This window comes from Oncorhynchus keta, chromosome 14 (assembly GCF_023373465.1).
Source record: "Oncorhynchus keta strain PuntledgeMale-10-30-2019 chromosome 14, Oket_V2, whole genome shotgun sequence".
NCBI classification, from domain to species: Eukaryota; Metazoa; Chordata; class Actinopteri; order Salmoniformes; family Salmonidae; genus Oncorhynchus; species Oncorhynchus keta.
The window spans coordinates 62,843,535-62,864,520 of NC_068434.1; the positions used below are offsets into that span (position 1 = coordinate 62,843,535).

The following is a 20,986-nucleotide window of genomic DNA, read 5'->3' on the forward strand; positions in this document are numbered from 1 at the left end:
ATTTTGTAGATGACATCGCCGAAGTCGAGGATTGGTAGGATAGTCAGTTTTACTAGGGTATGTTTGGCGGCGTGCGCGAAGGTGGCTTTGTTGCGAAATAGAAAGACAATAATAGATTTGACTTTAGATTGGAGATATTTAAAATGAGTCTGGAAGAAGAGTTTACAGTCTAACCAGACACCTAGGTTTTTGCAGTTGTCCACATATTCTAGGTCAGAACCGTTCACAGTAGTGATGACAGTCGGGCGGGAGGGTGCGGGCAGCAAACGGATGAAAAGCATTTTTACTAGCGTTTAAGAGCAGTTGGAGGTCACGGAAGTAGTGTTGTATGGCATTGAAGCTTGTTTGGAGGTTAGATAGCACAGTGTCCAAAGAAGGGCCAGATGTATACAGAATGGTGTCGTCTGCGTAGAGGTGGATCAGGAAATCACCAGCAGGAAGAGCGACATTATTGATATATACAGAGAAAAGTCGGCCTGAGAATTTAACCCTGTGGTACCCCCATAGAGACTGGTCCAGACAATAGGCCCTCCGATTTGACACACTGAACTTTATCTGCGAAGTTGATAAGAATACGGTGATTGACAGAGTCGAAAGCCTTGGCCAGGTCGATGAAGACGGCTGCACGGTACTGTCTTTTATCGATGGCGGTTATGACATCGTTTAGGACCTTGAGCGTGGCTGAGGTGCACCAGTGACCAGCTCGGAAACCAGATTGCACAGCGGAGAAGGTACTGTGGGATTCGAAATGGTCAGTGATCTGTTTGTTAACTTGGCTTTTGAAGACTTTAGAGAGGCAGAGCTGTTGGCCGGGGCTGGGGTAGCCAGGAGGAAAGCATGGCCAGCCGTAGAGAAATGCTTGTTGAAATTTTCGATTATCATGGATTTATCGGTGGTGATTGTGTTACCTAGCCTCAGTGTAGAGGGCAGCTGGGAGGAGGTGCTCTTGTTCTCCAAGGACTTTACAGTGTCCCAAAACTTTTTGGAGTTAGAGCTACAGGATGCAAATTTCTGTTTGAAAAAGCTAGCCTTTGCTTTCCTGACTGACTGCGTGTATTGGTTCCTGACTTCCCTGAACAGTTGCATATCGCGGGGACTATCCGATGCTATTAAAAAACAGGGTGTTTTTGTGTTGGTCAAGGGCAGTCAGTTCTGGAGTGAAACAAGGGCTATATCTGTTCTTAGTTCTACATATTTTGAAAGAGGCATGCTTAAGATGGTGAGGAAATTACTTCTTTAAGAACGACCAGGCATCCTCGACTGACGGGATGAGGTCTTTCCAGGATACCCGGGCCAGGTCGATTAGAAAGGATGCTCTCGATGGTGCAGCTGTAGAACCCTTTGAGGATCTGGGGACCCATTTCAAATCTTTTCAGTCTACTGAGGTGTAAAATATTTTGTTGTGCCCTCTTCATGACTGTCTTGGTGTGTTTGGACCATGATAGTCCGTTGGTGATGTGGACACCAAGGAACTTGAAACTCTCGACCCACTCCGCTACAGCCCAGTCGATGTCAATGGGGGCCTGTTCAGCCCTCCTTTTCCTCTATTCCACGATCAGCTCTTTTGTCTTGCTCACATTGAGGGAGAGGTGGTTATTCTGGTACCACACTGCCAGTTCTCTGACCTCCTCCCTATAGGCTGTCTCATCGTTGTCAGTGATCAGGCCTACCACTGTTGTGTCATCAGCAAACATAATGATGGTGTTGAAGTCATTTTTGGCCACGCAGTCGTGTGTGAACAGGGAGTGCATCTCTGTGTGTGGAGTAAAGGTGGTCAAGGATTTTATTTGACTCTGGTTGCACATGTGACATGCTGGTAAAAATTTGGTAGAACTGATTTAAGTTTCCTGCATTAAAGTCCCCAGCCACTAGGAGTGCCGCTTCTGGGTGAGCATTTTCTTCTTTGCTTATGGCCTTATAAAGTTGTTTGAGAGCGGTCTTAGTGCCAGCTTCGTTCTGTGGTGTTAAATAGAAGGCTACAAATATTATAGATGAGAACTCTCTTGGTAGATAGTGTGGTCTACAGCTTATCATAAGGTATTCTACCTCAGGCTAGCAATACCTAGATACTTCTTTAATATTAGACATTGTGCACCAGCTATTATTGACAAATCGACACACACCCACACCCCTCGTCTCAGACATAGCTTCTCTGTTCTGCCAGTGCATGGAAAATCTTGGCAGCTCTATATGATCCATATCGTCGTTCAGCCACATCTCAGTGAAACATAAGATATTACAGTTTTTAATGTCCCATTAGTAGTATAATCTTAATCGTAGGTCATCAATTTTATTTCCAATGATTGCACATTAGCAAGTTGAACGGTTGGAAGTGGGAGTTTACTCGCTCTCCTAAGGATTCTCAGAAGGCAGCCCGAACTGCGGCCCCTTTTTCTGCATCTTTTCTTCAAGCAAATGACTGGGATCTGGGCCTGTTCCAGTGAAAGCAATATATTCTTCTCGTCGGACTCGTTAAAGGAAAAAGTTTATTCCAGTCTGCGGTGAGTAACAGCTGTTCTGATGTCCAGAAGTTATTTTCGGTCATAAGAGAAGGTAGCGGCTACATTATGTACAAAATAGGCACCAAAATAAGTTACACAAAACACCAAAACAATAACAAAAAAGCACAATTGGTTAGGAGAAAACTTCAGCCATGTTATTTGGCGCCATCTTTAAACAGACGCGGGAAAATGAGAAATAAGTACAGGGAGCAAAGATTTAATGGATAAACGGTCATATAACAAAACAAGAACAGCGTCTGGACGGGGGGAACAAAATTACATTAATGCAGACATGGGGAAGAAACTGAGGAAGTGGCAGGTATAGGGGAGGCAATCAATAAAGTAATAGAGTCCAGGTGAGTCTCATGAAGCGTTGATGCACTTAACGATGGTGACAGGTGTGCGTAATGATGGGCCGCGGGAGTAGGCGTGACAGTTATAGACTTTTCACTCTGCTCCATACGGCAAGTGGTACCGTAGCGCCAAGTCTAGGTCAAAAAGGGGGTCAAAACTGCTCTGAGAATACTTTCGCTAAACAACAACCAGTGGTTGCATTTCAAGGGTCTCTCCTTTTCTTTCTTACATGGTAAGGAAACCAATATGTAATTTAGTAATTTAGTGTGAACTATCCCTTTAAAGTATTTCTGCCATCTTATGGACAACATAAACATGAAGATCTTGATGTATATTCAGCTGCAAATATTGTGAGTAATACAATATTTTTTTGTGCAAATATTATGTTTCTTAGCAGACAGAAAATGTAGCTCTGTTTTGGTGTTTTTTTTGCACTCTGCAAATCCATATTATAAGATTACATTTACATTATTTGAAATTCCCTCAAAAAGAATTCCCAGCAAAAATAGGCTGTAATGAAAATGACAGGGACCTTCCCCCACTGTTCAGACCCATGATTGAAAATGAATAAATAAAGAGATTAAGAGGGATGCATTCCATCCTGTTTTGACCCCCGTATCCAGGCTGAAACACATAAGGAAAGGAGGCTAAGTGGCACTCAACTGTTAACATTGAGCTTATGACTATCATCATGGGTATGCTAATGTACACAGATATGCTGTGTTATGGCAGAGTTACTGTACACCCTCTGCAGGACAGGAGACATTAATTATTGACACCCAACGCTTATTGAAAGCCCAGGTGTGTTGCAGAAAATAACCACTGACCCAATTACGAAACACATACAGCTTCCTTTGGTTAATTTCTGTAAAACCCGTGATTGCTCGTAGCTTTATAATTCATGAACACCAGGGTACAGACCTGGCAGAACACCAGCATCTATTACTCAAACACCCACCTTGTGGTCCCCACACACACTCACAAGCACACACACACATTACACACACACACCCCTTACACAAGAACATTGGGGTACTCTACATAATCACAGAGATAAAATGTATAATTCCAGAATAAGAATCTGTATTTCTTGCAATGTCAGCTTACACATTTATTTGTGGGAATATATATGATAAGAGCGTCTGCTAAATGACTTAAATGTAATGTAAATGTATATGCCTACACATATGCACACAATCCAGCATGGAATATTTTTGGAACCATCCCAAGTTCAGATTTACATGCAACTAGGATTTCTGGCAAATCCCTCATTGACACCAATACATAATTTCACATGAAACTAAGGGGAGATCCTGAATTAGTATTCGGCCCATATAAACTATTTTTCCCTGCATTTTGATGCTGGCTCTGTCATATCAGAGAAATGTGAGATCACTTGCGGGTGCAGGAATCTGTATCTAACAGGTGACGAGGTGTCCAACAATAGCTTCTAGCTAGCAGACAGAGAGGGATGGGGATGGAGTTTTGTACCAATGTTGAGAGGTGAGATCAGTTTTGACATTTCTAATTACCTTAGGTTAAGGAGAACAAAGGCTGATCGTATATCACTCTCTCCTTCTCAGCCTCATTTGGTATCCTACTTGAGGAGATTCCTCCCTCTCCCTCCTCCTAGTTGGGTAAAATGATGGAGGGCGGAGTGAGAGAAGAGAGAAAATGTATAATAAAGTTAAAGACTCATTTGTCTGGTTCCTTAATGAGAGGAAGCGGAACAAAGACCCTGGCTAATATTCCGAGGGGCCTAATTAAAATTAGGTGTGATCTGACGGAAGAAAGCGCCACAGAGGTGATTTTAGTCACAGCCCAAAAGAGAAGACCTAATTAAGGAGAGTGATGGCCTTTACTTGGAATCCGCCAGAGACATGTGGGGCTGAACATTGTCCTGGTCCCACTGGCCTGGCATAGGGATTACTGCCATTCTGCTTCTCCAAGCAGCCTGAAAACAGGACAGGATGAAAGGGACAATGGCAGCCCTACAGACTATTGATGAGTTTTGGGATATTTTGAATGTTGATTGCTTCATGAGAAGAGGATGGGTTGGTCAGTCTAAAGAACTGATGCCGATTCATGTCATGGCACTATTTTTGTTACATTTATTTTCTGCAATCATATGTGAGCTCTGTCACTCAATATGATCAAGCCCAGGGCTGGTTAGGTTATTTTCTAAATGAAATCCGTTACAGTTACTAGTTACCAGTCCAACATTGTAATCAATAACGTAACTTTTGGATTACCCAAACTCAATAATGTAATCTTAACTCTTAATCACCCCTTTTTTCAAATTTTTGCCTAAAATGACATACCCAAATCTAACTGCCTGTAGCTCAGGCCCTGAAGCAAGGATATGCATTTTCTTGATACCATTTAAAATTAAACACTTTGAAGTGTGTGGAAATGTGAAAGGAATGTAGAAGAATTTAACACAATAGATCTGGTTAAAGATAATGCAAAGAAAAAAACAACCGTTCTTTTCATTTGTTTTGTGTCATCATCTTTGAAATTCAAGAGAAAGGCCATAATGTATTATTCCAGCCCAGGAGCAATTTAGATTTTGGGCACTAGATGGCAGCAGTTTATGTGCAAAGTTTTAGACTGATCCAATGAGCCATTGTATTTCTACATTTCTGTTTCTGTTCAAGACTGCCGAAATGTGCCTAATTTGTTTATTAATAACTGTTCATGTTCAAAATTGTGCACTCTCCTCAAACAATAGCATGGTATTCTTTCACTGTAACAGCTACTGCAAAATGGACAGTGCAGTTAGATTAACAAGAGTGCATTTTTCACTGGCTGTCCACTGGTTTCAAAAAGAGTGATTGATAGGCATCTTAAACGTCTTGAATTCAATTATTATTGGGTTCAAATACACATTTAGATTTGTGAACAACCATCCACATCCATAAGGTGAAAATACCTAAATGAGAGAGCAGCAGTGTGATTCACATCAATGCTCTCTGTAGATATCAATTATAATTCATATTCATATCTGCTGTCATCCTTCCTTCCAAGCATTTATTAAAGTTGAATAATCTTTGGATGCTGACAGAAGTCGCACCGTTGGAAGACATAACTTGTACTGTAGCCTACAAATGCCTATTGTGCTCTGTTCCCGCGATCCATCAAACACAATTGGTGTGTCTCATAGTGGTTTCTGATTTGTGGTCGGACTCGCTCAGGTGGAACAAATTTAAACTTGCGTCTTTTTTCAATGCTGATTTGAATGTCATTGAGAAAACAGAGAGGGGTCAAATACTTTTTTTTCCGCAATCATCCTTTCTGAATTTAAAAGTAATCCTCAAAGTAAACATCTAGTTTTTCAAAAATATCTGCAATCTGATCAATTATTCTGGCTGGTAATGTAACCGATTACAGTTACCATTTTTTGTAATCCCTTACATGTAACAGATGACATGTAATCGGTTACTCCCCAAACCTGATCAAGCCACAGTTGAGTAGAGAGAGCTGTTTATCACTGCAATGGGCTATGTATATGAGCTGTTTGGTTTGTTTGATTTTCGAAAATGACCTTTCATCTTACTTTTGACATTGAAGGAGCACCATCATCTTGTTCTTTACGACACTGTGATAGCACTTGCCCTAATCTTAATTGACGGCGCTGTGACTCATCTGCTAAAAGCCACCTATATTTATCCACTAGCACTATATATGCGCACTAATAGCAATTGCTTTCTGTCGCTGTCCGTCCTTGGGAGAATGCCGGGAATATGTGAAAGTGCAGGAAGTATCAACCTCAACGCCATACTATATCACTCCAGTCATAACAAACACGCAGGAAAGCAGACACACACACATATATACACACACAGTCTTGTACAACTAACCTTGTGGAGACACAATTCAGTCCCATTAAAAATCATATTTTTTCTAACCCCTAACCCTAACCCTAAACCTAACCCTAACCCTGACCCTAACCCTAACCCTAAACTTAAATCTAAAGTTAACCTAAAAACTTTACCTTAACTCTAACCCAACCAGTACCTTTGCCCTAACCTTTACCCTAACCCTAAACCTAAACCTAAACCTAACACTAGCTCCTAACCCTAAAACTAACCCTTGCTCCTAACCCTTGCTCCTAATTCTAACCCTAACACTAATTCTGGTCCCCACAAGTATAGTTAAACACGTCCACACACACACACACACACACACACACACACACACACACACACACACACACACACACACACACACACACACACACACACACACACACACACACACACACACAAAACCCTTAACCCTAACCATAGCCCTTACCCTAAGCATGATGGGGTGTTTAATTGCTTAATTAACTCAGGAACCACACCTGTATGGAAGCACCTGCTTTCAATATACTTTGTATTCCTCATTTACTCAAGTATAGTTTTTTGAGTAAATTACGGCAGTTACCTGTATAACTCACCGTGGATTGCAAGAATAATACAGTTTGTAGGTAAGCACATATCCCTGTAGAGAGGTAGCCCATTTTGTTATTTCTAGACCACTTAAGGGTCCTGGGTGTGAGGTAAAGAGCTTTTCTTCCAGTCCATCTAATGCTTGCTATGCCCACGAGTTTGAAGCCACATGGATGGATGGAGTGTGGTTTTTGTAAGAAAATGAAACAAACAAGTTTCCTCTCCAAGAGCAAACTTTTAAAAGCTTTCATTCCTGTTATCAAAAAGAATCTCACTAAATTATAGCTGCAATACAACTGCTAAAAGGTATTGTGAAAAAGAGAATACAATATGAAGATAAATATGCTTTAAATCCCATAAAAAATGTTTTACAAAAAGTGTGTTGGTTGTCAGCTTGCTACATTGTACGGACCAGATATGGAGGATGTCACTATTGCATTTCTGTCTGACTGGAGCAAGTTGTGCTGAAGTGCATTCTGACAGGCTTTTATCTCCATTTCCATTTGATGTGGAGAAAGGAAGGCGGACGGTAGGCTCTTGAGTCCTTATTTTCCCTGATCAGCATGGGGTCCCTGGGATATGGGTTAAAGACTGCATAAACCACGATTGAAAGCACTTTGAAATATATGGGAATTTATTTCTTAAGGTTCTCATATTGTTCAAGGTTCCAGTGTATGCTGCAAAGAACCCAATGTTGTTTGTCGGCATTATCCACCGATATGTCCTTTATTCCTTTACCTTCTCTTTCCACTGAAATTACAAAGGAAAACACCATACTTCATGATGGGAAAGGACTCATGTCTATTGTCATATAAAAAAATACAAAATAAAAGATCTCCAAAAATGCCATGCCATAATTTGATTTGATAATGTTATGGGCTGAGGCAATATACTAATGTATGTGTAAACACACGGCAACACTCCTAAACAACTGGCATATTTACCTTTACAAAGTGCCCTCCAACATGTATTGCCTGGAAGTCTTAGATTTGTGGCTTGAGAATACTTCTGCTAGAGTATGTGTGGAAGTAATTGAAGCTCTCTATATGCAGACATCTTAGCAAGTTGTGTACTGAAGAATAGGTCTTTGTCTCTCCACCTCCACCCGGCATTGTTTCACTTCATGTGTTTTGAGAAAAAAAACCTTGAGCAGTCCAGCTGCTATTCAGGTTTCCATAATAAGAAAACAGGTATATATTTTGATTAAACTCGTCAATTCGCAACATGCAAGGACAACAATATGAGAGGGACCCATTTTTTGTCAAAAAGCGGTTCAAAATCAAGAGATGATAAACCAGCACTCAGGAGCTGACTAAATTACAGTTACAACTGACGTCAATGCAGGTCCAATGAATTTTTGGGTCTTGCTTGAAGAAAAATAAGAAAGGGAATATCTGACTGTTTGGGCTGAAGAAGCCTACTCGATACCCTCAAAGGATAATGGGATCTCTAGTACATCACAGCACTCCTCTGCTTCTGGGATAAGCAGCAAAGTCATTCACACCAATCTGGCTGCATCGTCCTCTCGCAGTACAGTACTCCATGAATACATCCCAACTGAAGATAATACCACCTGAGTGCAGCAATCTCTAGGGGCGAGCAAACCCCTCCAGAATGAATCAATACACTTCGACTTGTATGAGACAAAACGCAAGGCCTTGCCAATCCGAGGGACACAGCCAGGGACACACAGTCATGTCATTACTGCTGTGGAGGGTATAGTGCTACAACTCCTTACCTCACAGACTGATTGATGTTCAAGCATGTTAATATGTTGCCGATATTTTGCAGGGGTCTGATATTTTTTTTCATCATAAATGGATCATCTGCATTCTGTGCATTTACATCTCTAATGATGTCAGCGTTGACGTTTGGGTGCAGCTGTCCTTTAACAAGTGATGTGCATTGATTATTCATTGAAGTACCCTACTTTTGAGATGCCCTAAAATATAACCTACTGTATTAGAGGTCAACTAGTGGAATCAAACATTCTCAGTTACAAGAGGAACATTTAAAAAGTGGAAAAGTAACAGTCCAAAACCTCTTTCCAGTGAGGCTTTGAAACAGCCTTTGCTACCCCTGGGGACAGTGATTGATGAGGACCACTAATCATAAAGTAGAGAGCGAGAACTCCTGTCCTGGCTCTTTAGCACAACTCGAAGTGAAATACATTTCATATCCACCACTGTGATGATTCCAGATAAATAAATGCATGATTTAGCTATCCAGAAATATGAAGCTTATTACGGATTATTTAAATGTCTCTAAATAGCTACTATTTAAAAGAGATATTCGAGACGTGTGACAAGAAACATAAATGTTATACAAGCCCATTTCCATGTGTGACACTTGCTTCAATTGTCTGGAAATGGGCCACGGGACTCTCACAGTAGTGCAGTTGTATTTGTCATTTGCATTTATTTTATCAGAAAACACATCTGCAGAAAACTTGAAAAGGGCTCAGTTCAACCCCCCCCTCCCCCCCTGAAAAAAATGATGCTATATAGCAATATTGTTGAGCTTTTGGTTAAAGGCGGTAGCAGTCAAAAAGAAAAGTGGAGAAAGAGAGGGCAAATCCAGAGTGTGCTGATGAGTTTGTTTGGACACCAGCTGTGTGTTTGCTGGTGACTCCTGAAATCCATTAGAAATCAGCTGGAGGTCAGGGTTCCACTTCAACCAGAATGGGTCTGTGATACAGAGTGGTCCACCTCAACCTCATTTTCTCCCCTGCGAGGAGCTGCAAGGCAATCAAACACCACATGTCTGATGCCTGGAGATCCCAGAAGAATCAAACACATATTCCAACTATCCCCTGGGATTCCCAGCAACCAGTTTGAAAAAGAGGGCTGTGGTTGCTTTGGTCTGAAACCATTTGATGCCCTTTCATCATGTTGAACTATAGGGTGTTCCTTGTGGTGAGATTGCTTTATTATTGCTTTTCCTTTTAGTCATCTCTGTATGTTTCAGAGATCTAAGCTTACTGCCAGACAAGGGAATGACACTAGGAATACATCAGATAACATTAGGGAGGACTCACTACAATCACCAGCATAATTATCCTCAAAATCAGAGCTCATGGTCAGGGATAAGTGGCTATCCAGCTTTTCCTTCGTTCATAATCTCTTGCTTATTGGTAGTCATTGTAGCTAATGCTGAGTTTCCTTGGACAGTCCTTGAGCACTCTGAGAGACGACTGACAAGTGAAGGATGTGTCGGGGAGCAATCAGTGCCTCCTGCTGTTCTCAAAAAGCAGTGAACACATCTGCAGGGCGATTTTTTGTATTTATAGAAAGAAAGCCTATGAAGGAGCCGTCACACCTGTGCAGAGAGCCCAGAAAATGACCAGTGCATGACAAGACTTCAGTTCACCGGTCACAAGATATGTCAAACTAATGACAGGGAGTTTGTGCCGCACATTTTGCTTGAGGGGCTCTTTTAATGCTAAGTGTCTTCCAGTCTGGATACACATCATACAGTACATACAGATTCAGAGGGCACGTGGTTCGCGTGACAATAGAAATTAACTGCAGGGACAGAAACTGCTATACCTGTACCTATAAGCTCAGTTTTATCTTGTTGTTTTATCATTGGGGCAATTGTCAACTAGCATATAGAAGTTTGAACATGTGAGCATGACACCACTCAAATTTGAGTGGATATCTGCAATATTATTTATCAAGATACACATCATTGTCACACTAGCACAAGCCGTCTCAACAATAGCAAAACTGATGGAGCATGATGGTAATGGAAGATAAATTGAATACTGTCTTCCATGTTTTGACATTTATTTTCTATTGTGTTCAAGTGAATCAATTTTTATCCAGGGAGAGGAGATAGGAAATTATTTCTCTCTCATTTACACCCCTTTCAAAGGTGACTTCATCATTGATGCCTGAAAGACATCCTGCCCCTCAGTAACAAATGATTACCGCTAAATGAATCCCAGAGGTTGCACTGCTAATGCAGAACAAAAGGGGGAGAGAATGGGGAGGCAGTGCTACTTCAAGATCTATTTTTTATACCCGCATCATTTTTTGCTTCACTGATCTATCACTAAACAACAGCTGCTGTGCAGGAGCCAGAGCGCCACACTGCAGGGAAGATGAGAAAAAAATAAGAAACGAATACATTGAGGAGACAAAAAAAAATGGGAGACAGAGGGGTTTTAAGTGGTGAGGTCACATGTGATCGCCTGATACTCTTAAACGGAGTCTCATACTGAGAGAGAAGTGAGATGAGGAACTCGCCTGGCTGGTCTGTGTCTCACGTCACGTGACTGATAACAAGTCACCTGTAATGGCTTCCTAGACAGCTGCATTAGACAGACAATTTGCAATCATCTCGACTGATTCCATTTTTCTCCCTCTCTCTCTCTCTCTCTCTCTCTCTCTCTCTCTCTCTCTCTCTCTCTCTCTCTCTCTCTCTCTCTCTCTCTCTCTCTCTCTCTCTCTCTCTCTCTCTGTCTCTGTCTCTGTCTCTCTCTCTCTCTCTGTCTCTGTCTCTGTCTCTGTCTCTGTCTCTGTCTCTGTCTCTCTCTCTCTCTCTCTCTCTCTCTCTCTCTCTCTCTCTCTCTCTCTCTCTCTCTCTCTCAAGGAGCTTGAGTGGCAGGGAATTACCAAACAGATCATATGAATGTGAAAGGGGACAGGGGACACTACAATTCAGCCCACAAACAACAAATAACCCTTCGAACCTATCCCAGCTCCACTTACATATGCTGCCTATCAGTATTGGGCCACACTCAACAACTCATGTCCAGGGTAACTCATCACACCTTATGCAATGATTGTAATTGAGAGTACTATTAATAGTAACATGTTATATTTATATTATGTATGACCTTCATTGCCCTTGCAATAAGCAATCAACAAGACAGTTTATTAGTTTAAAACCAACTATCCCACCACCCATCTGTTTTCTGCTTATCAGAGACTGGAATGGTGGTAAAGACAATTCACACAAATGGCAAAAAGAAAAGTTACGAAACTGTAAAATGTGAAAAGCATGCCCACTCGAGCAACAGTATCAGGCCTGCTAATATCTCAACACTGCGGCCTCCTGTTCTTTCCTGCTGCTACCTCCTCCAACCCGTCATCACTGTCTCTGCTAATTCATAGAGAATAGCTGATAAAAGCTCCAGGCTCAGAGTTAACACGTAATTAACACAGCCTTAGCGCCTAACCCGCGGTTGCAACAGCCAAGGTGGGAATGTAATTGGGCCAAAACTAGCCGTTTTTCACAACTCCCTTTTTCACAAGGGCTGGTTTTCCTCTTGTTCTCTACATGTTCTATTTCCCCTGTGCTGTAAGTCATGCAGAGAAGTGAAAAAGAACCGTCTGACTCACTGACCCACTTACCAAACATTTAAAGCACTTAAGTATTTGCAGATTAACAACAGCAGCAGCAAAAATGCCCATGCAGATAACTGCACCAACGTCTATTTGTGGTTTCCTGTTGGAACAGGGTTAGCTGTTGTCACCTGCACTATCAATTATCACCCACATGTGAATGGCAATGTGACCACTCTCTTTTTTTTTTATGTAACATTCCTGCCAATCCGAGCTTCGAGGAATGCTATCCCACCCCCTTCCATTGCATTCCATTACTCTCAGTCATTCCAGTCCATTTTAAAACATAGAGGCATGGCCCACTTTAGTTTAAATGAAAAGCCTTGGGGTTGGTGCAAACCATTTAATATGATATTTTACATTGAAAAGCATGAGTGCACATAGTAGCATGGTGAGTACATGGTAGAATGGTGTGTATATGGTAGCATGGTGAGTACATGGTAGCATGGTGTGCACAAGGTAGCATGGTGAGCATGGAGCGACTGTAAATCCACCTCTTTCTTTATTTGAATGTATTAACAGAGTCCACGACTTTAATTATGGCATGCCGTGGCCGAGAGCGGCACCCCCAGGCACTCTCTCATAAAACCCACAGGCCACGGCTCCAGATGCCACAATAGCAGGTGGAGTTACTAATATACTCTTAAAAACATATCCTACCACATAATGTCTATCAAAGCATTGGGCACAAATATAGAAGAAAAAAATCTGAAATAATGTTAAAGATTGCAATAGATTATGCATTATAGGAATATTATGCTTGACATAGTCCAATTGACATGTTATGTCTTATTTGTCTTATTTGGAAACCACCTGCACAAGACCCAGCAGGAGGAGCTTTTCCTTCCTTGAATGCCAAACAGCTGGCAGTTAGTGATGCTTCCATCATGCGTTGAGCCACCCTTGAAGGACTTATAACTACACTGCATAATGCTTTTAAAGCCACCTTAATGAAAGAAGACGGTGGTTTATTACGCTGCATTATTCTGCAGCGTTTATTTCATAACATTTCCCTGTGGTCTAATTCCCTCTGATCTTGGCTGTTGGATCTCTCTCTCTCTCTCTCTCTCTCTCTCTCTCTCTCTCTCTCTCTCTCTCTCTCTCTCTCTCTCTCTCTCTCTCTCTCTCTCTCTCTCTCTCTCTCTCTCTCTTCCATTACTACAAGCCACATTGACCAAAACCTTTTCAGCCTGATCTCTTTGGGAAAAGCTTTTGATATATGAGGCCAAGATGTTAATGTGAGGGTGAGACGTCAAGCAGTGGTGTGACACCCGACTGATGCAAGGGTGAGGAATAAGGCAGAAGGAGGGTCACTTGAACTGTGCAGAGTTGAGACATGAGTTTTTGTTGAGGCTGGAGGGTTCAATAACATGGTCTACTGTTCGGTATGAAAGATAGCAAGAGAGACATGCTGATGGCCAATGTGATAATGAAGTAATAATTTCATATACTGTGTGTAAATTGAAAATTAGCTCCAGACAGGATCATATGCCATGTTACAATAGCTGCAATACAATGTTGTGCCCAATGCTAGTCTACTATTTGTATGTGCGTGTGTGTGTGTGAGAGAGAGAGAGAGAGAGAGAGAGAGAGAGAGAGAGAGAGAGAGAGAGAGAGAGAGAGAGAGAGAGAGAGAGAGAGCTGCCAGATCTCAAGCGGCAAATTAGAGCTCTCTGAAATCGATAAGAGGGGAGCCATGCACAGATTTCATTAGTTGGCAAACGTATGCGGTTAAAGGGATGCAAACAGATATTGATGTTTGAGATTGATCGATTAGTCCTTTCTTAAAAATGTGTGCGTTGAGTTGTGAATTTTTTGGTTTCCTTGTCTTTTTGGCACAGTTTCACTTTTCAAATGTGTTTTTTTAGGACTATGCTTAACAAAACTAATATTTAAGGGATAGTTGAAGATGTCAATCTGCAAATTGTTTAAAATTGTACATAATTTGATGCTATTGTAGTGCAATAATATTGATCATATATAGGTTTTGTATATACTGTACCTCACATGGGACCCGTAATAAATATATGCAATTAATATGATCAAGGTCTATGAAACTGAATATCTGACTCTATGAAGATGATCTAGCAATAGTTTTACATTTATGTAATTTAGCAGACGCTCTTATCCACAGTGGTGTAAAGCACTTAAGTAAAAATACTTTAAAGTACTACTTAAGTCGTTTTTTGGGGTATCTGTACTTTACTATTTACATTTTTGACAACTTTTACTTTACTCCAATACATTTCTAAAGAAAATAATGTACTTTTTACTCCATACATTTTCCGTGACACCCAAAAGTACTTGTTACATTTAGAATGCTTAGCAGGACAGGAAAATGGACCAATTCACACACTTATCAAGAGAACATCCCTGGTCATCCCTACTGCCTCTGATCTGGCAGACTCACTAAACACAAATGTGTCTTTTGTAAATTATGTCTGAGTGTTGGAGTCTGCCCCTGGCTATCCGCAAATAAACAATTGAAAATCATGCCATCTCGTTTGTTTAATATAAGGAATGTGAAATGATTTACACTTTACTTTGATATTTAAGTATATTCTAGTAATTACATTTACTTTTGATACTTAAGTATATTTAAAACAAAGTACTTTTACTAAAGTAGTATTTTACTGGTTAGTTTTCACCTTTGTTCAGGATACCACGGTTTACTGCCCCTTCTGGAGGATTTGGGTACCCATATAAAACATGATACATTTTTGTCAAAAGTTGCTAATATATGCAAATAAATAGAAAACACTCTAAAGCTTTTAAAACCGTTTAAATTATGTCTCTATGTATAGCAGAACTCTCAAAATCTGCATTTTCCCAAAATATCTCTTCTCATCTGAAAAGTTGGGTCACCTTTGCCCTCATCGCAAACACCCTTCACAAACAGTCACAGCACCCGGAACAGTCTCCCCGTGTTCAGCGTGATCTCAGCTTTCAATGGGACTTCTCATTCTGAGAATCGCCCTCTGGCACACGGTAAGCTCTCAGTCACTCAAAAAAACCTGTGCGCAATGGTCAAGTCCTCTCTCTTTTCCAAGATCGATTGAACAGTGCTTGTGTTTCTGTTTGTTCTCAAAATTGCTGTACACCTTTATAACATGTTAAAGCTTGATTATGAAGTTAGTTTGACAAGTTTACTGGACATATTATATATACTTTCGAAGTTTTGGTGCGCAACCACTTCAATTTTGACTACATTTTTACCAAAATCAGGCTATTTTGAGAACCGAAAGACGCAGACTTGAAAACTGAACGCTAATTTGGTGAGTATAATCCCTTACAGGTTGTTTGATGGAAGAATAACAAAGGTAAGGGAATATTTAATGTATTAATTTTGGGTTTCTGTCGACTCCAAGATAGAGGAGTCATTATGCTACTGTGGGAGCGCCGACTCCATATTATAGTCTAGTGAACGCAAAATGTAACGTTAAAATTAAATGTAACAATGCAATTGCATTTAGAAGAAGTGTATCTTGCTATACATATGTAAAACATGCATATTTAGTCAAAGTTTATGATGTGTATTCCTTGTTAGCTGACGTTATCTGCCGGGCTATCGTCATTTCTCAGGACATTTGGGTAGCATTTTTGAACGATGCATCATTGTAAACAGAGATTTATGGATATATATAGCATATTATTGAAAAAAATGAATGTACTGTGTAACATGTTATATTACTGTCATCTGATGAAGATTTCAAAAGGTTAGTGAAATGATTTTTCTTTTAATCCTGCGTTTGTTGATTGCATATTTTTTCCTACTTGGCTATGCTAATGAGCTATGTCTGCGGTGGTGGTTTGACATAAATATGTGCTATGTTTTCGCCGTAAAACATTTTAGAAATCTGACTTGCTGGCTAGATAAACAACTTGTTTATCTTTCATTTGAGCTATTTTACTTGTTAATGTGTGGAGGTTAAATATTTTTAGGAATATTTTTGCGCATTGTGCGTTATGGTAATGAGCTTGAGCTGTAGTCACGCTACCAGCAGAGGAATTAAACTCCCGAGCTGGTTAAGGTATCTTTACTTTTACTCAAGTAATTATTCCACCACTGCTTATCCAGAGTGACTTACAGAAGCAATTAGAATTAAGTGCATTGCTCAAGGGCACATCAACAGATTCTTTATCAACTCAGCTCTGGGATTCAAACCAGTGACTTTTCGGTTACTGGCCCAACGCTCTTAACTGCTAGGGGATCTGCCACAAGAGACTATAGAATTGTCTATATCAATGGCAAAGATGTATTATGATTGTAAAATGAATGATACCTTTATGAAAGGCATAAAGATTAAGTAACAAAACATTAACAAGCGTTACAGGGCATTATTAAAGGCCTGATTAGAGCGAGAGAGAGAGAGAGAGAGAGAGAGAGAGAGAGAGAGAGAGAGAGAGATGGCTTGGCTTGTGCCACAGCCTATAGCTCATGGGAGAGGGAGAGAGACAGTCTAGGTATCTCACCACCACAGGTCAGGAACAAAGAGAAAGTGGCAATGACACTTTATAACCATTTGAATAAGTTTAGATTAAAAAAATCTGAGTTGTTGACCAATAGGATTACTTTTGAGTTAACTTCCAATCAGATATCAGACCTAGAGGATGTTATCACAACAGATCCTCTCCTTCACATAGGTGTGACAGAATGGGTGATGTGGAGAGCAACACAAAGAAGACATTCCTAAGAGAACACAAAGGAATTCCTTATAATCCGTTTTTTTTCCCACCTTTATTTAACCAGGTAGGCTGGTTGAGATCAAGTTCTCATTTGCAACTGCGACCTGGCCAAGATAAAGCATAGCAGTGTGAACAGACAACACAGAGTTACACATGGAGTAAACAATTAACAAGTCAATAACACAGTAGAAAAAAAGGGAGTCTATATACATTGTGTGCAAAAGGCATGAGGAGGTAGGCGAATAATTACAATTTTGCAGATTAACACTGGAGTGATAAATGATCAGATGGTCATGTACAGGTAGAGATATTGGTCTGCAAAAGAGCAGAAAAGTAAATAAATAAAAACAGTATGGGGACGAGGTAGGTAAAAATGGGTGGGCTATTTACCGATAGACTATGTACAGCTGCAGCGATCGGTTAGCTGCTCAGATAGCAGATGTTTGAAGTTGGTGAGGGACATAAAAGTCTCCAACTTCAGCGATTTTTGCACTCACAGGCAGCAGAGAACTGGAACGAAAGGCGGCCAAATGAGGTGTTGGCTTTAGGGATGATCAGTGAGATACACCTGCTGGAGCGCGTGCTACGGGTGGGTGTTGCCATCGTGACCAGTGAACTGAGATAAGGCGGAGCTTTACCTAGCATGGACTTGTAGATGACCTGGAGCCAGTGGGTCTGGCGACGAATATGTAGCGAGGGCCAGCCGACTAGAGCATACAGGTCGCAGTGGTGGGTGGTATAAGGTGCTTTAGTGACAAAACGGATGGCACTGTGATAAACTGCATCCAGTTTGCTGAGTAGTGTTGGAAGCAATTTTGTAGATGACATCGCCGAAGTCGACGATCGGTAGTATAGTCAGTTTTACTAGGGTAAGTTTGGCGGCGTGAGTGAAGGAGGCTTTGTTGCGGAATAGAAAGCCGACTCTAGATTTGATTTTCGATTGGAGATGTTTGATATGAGTCTGGAAGGAGAGTTTACAGTCTAGCCAGACACCTAGGTACTTATAGATGTCCACATATTCTAGGTCGGAACCATCCAGTGTGGTGATGCTAGTCAGGCGTGCGGGTGCAGGCAGCGAACGGTTGAAAAGCATGCATTTGGTTTTACTAGCGTTTAAGAGCAGTTGGAGGCCACGGAAGGAGTGTTGTATGGCATTGAAGCTCATTTGGAGGTTAGATAGCACAGTGTCCAAGGACGGGCCGGAAGTATATAGAGTGGTGTCGTCTGCGTAGAGGTGGATCAGGGAATCGCCCGCAGCAAGAGCAACATCATTGATATATACAGAGAAAGGAGTCGGCCCGAGAATTGAACCCTGTGGCACCCCCATAGAGACTGCCAGAGGACCGGACAGCATGCCCTCCGATTTGACACACTGAACTCTGTCTGCAAAGTAGTTGGTGAACCAGGCAAGGCAGTCATCAGAAAAACCGAGGCTACTGAGTCTGCCGATAAGAATATGGTGATTGACAGAGTCGAAACCCTTGGCAAGGTCGATGAAGACGGCTGCACAGTACTGTCTTTTATCAATGGCGGTTATGATATTGTTTAGTACCTGAGCGTGGCTGAGGTGCACCCGTGACCGTTGCACAGCGGAGAAGGTACGGTGGGATTCGAGATGGTCAGTGACCTGTTTGTTGACTTGGCTTTCGAAGACCTTAGATAGGCAGGGCAGGATGGAAATAGGTCTGTAACAGTTTGGGTCCAGGGTGTCTCCCCCTTTGAAGAGGAGGATGACTGCGGCAGCTTTCCAATCCTTGGGGATCTCAGACGATATGAAAGAGAGGTTGAACAGGCTGGTAATAGGGGTTGCGACAATTGCGGCGGATAGTTTCAGAAATAGAGGGTCCAGATTGTCAAGCCCAGCTGATTTGTACGGGTCCAGGTTTTGCAGCTCTTTCAGAACATCTGCTATCTGGATTTGGGTAAAGGAGAACCTGGAGAGCCTTGGGCGAGTAGCTGCGGGGGGGTTGAGAAATGCTTGTTGAAGTTTTCGATAATCATGGATTTATCGGTGGTGACCGTGTTATCAAGCCTCAGTGCAGTGGGTAGCTGGGAGGAGGTGCTCTTGTTCTCCATGGACTTCACAGTGTCCCAGAACTTTTTGGAGTTGGAGCTACAGGATGCAAATTTCTGCCTGAAGAAGCTGGCCTTAGCTTTCCTGACTGACTGCGTGTATTGGTTCCTGACTTCCCTGAACAGTTGCATATCGCGGGGACTATTCGATGCTATTGCAGTCCGCCACAGGATGTTTTTGTGCTGGTCGAGGGCAGTCAGGTCTGGAGTGAACCAAGTGCTATATCTGTTCTTAGTTCTGCATTTTTTGAACGGAGCATGCTTATCTAAAATGGTGAGGAAGTTACTTTTAAATGACCAGGCATCCTCAACTGACGGGATGAGGTCAATGTCCTTCCAGGATACCCGGGCCAGGTCGATTAGAAAGGCCTGCTCACAGAAGTGTTTTAGGGAGCGTTTGACAGTGATGAGGGGTGGTCGTTTGACTGCGGCTCCGTAGCGGATACAGGCAATGAGGCAGTGATCGCTGAGATCCTGGTTGAAGACAGCGGAGTTGTATTTGGAGGGCCAGTTGGTCAGGATGACGTCTATGAGGTGCCCTTGTTTACAGATTTAGGGTTGTACCTGGTGGGTTCCTTGATGATTTGTGTGAGATTGAGGGCATCTAGCTTAGATTGTAGGACTGCCGGGGTGTTAAGCATATCCCAGTTTAGGTCACCTAACAGAACAAACTCTGAAGCTAGATGGGGGCGATCAATTCACAAATGGTGTCCAGGGCACAGCTGGGAGCTGAGGGGGGTCGGTAGCAGGCGGCAAAATTGAGAAACTTATTTCTGGAGAGAGTCGTTTTCAAAATTAGAAGTTCGAACTGTTTGGGTATGGTCCTGGAAAGTATGACATTACTTTGCAGGCTATCTCTGCAGTAGACTGCAACTCCTCCCCCTTTGGCAGTTCTATCTTGACGGAAAATGTTATAGTTGGGTATGGAAATCTCAGAATTTTTGGTGGCCTTCCTGAGCCAGGATTCAGACACGGCAAGGACATCAGGGTTAGCAGAGTGTGCTAAAGCAGTGAGTAAAACAAACTTAGGGAGGAGGCTTCTGATGTTGACGTGCATGAAACCAAGGCTTTTTTGATCACAGAAGTCAACAAATGAGGGTGCCTGGGGACATGCAGGGACTGGGTTTACCTCCACATCACCCGCGGAACAGAGGAGGAGTAGTATGAGGGTGCGGCTAAAGGCTATCAAAACTGGTCGCCTAGAGCGTTGGGGACAGAGAATAAAAGGAGCTTTCTAGGTATGGTAGAATATATTCAGGGCATAATGCGCAGACAGGGGTATGGTGGGGTGCGGATACAGCGGAGGTAAGCCCAGGCACTAGGTGATGATGAGAGAGGTTGTATCTCTGGACATGCTGGTTGTAATGGGTGAGGTCACCGCATGTGTGGGAGGTGGGACAAAGGAGGTATCAGGGGTATGAAGAGTGGAACTAAGGGCTCCATTGTAAACTAAAACAATGATAACTAACCTGAACAACAGTATACAAGGCATATTGACATTTGAGAGAGACATACAGCGAGGCATACAGTAATCACAGGTGTTGAATTGGGAGAGCTAGCTAAAACAGTAGCTAAAACAGTAGGTGAG

General features: G+C 41.9%; 1 long non-coding RNA gene across 1 annotated transcript in view; it reads left to right on the plus strand.

The window, feature by feature from the left end:
* Positions 1 to 15,548: 15,548 nt before the first annotated feature.
* LOC127907427 (uncharacterized) overlaps positions 15,549 to 20,986 on the plus strand; it is a 55,721-nt gene continuing 50,283 nt past the window's right edge. The window contains exons 1-2 of the long non-coding RNA XR_008064396.1: positions 15,549 to 15,627; positions 15,935 to 15,959. This is a non-coding gene — a long non-coding RNA (uncharacterized LOC127907427). The remainder of the gene's footprint in view (positions 15,628 to 15,934; positions 15,960 to 20,986) is intronic.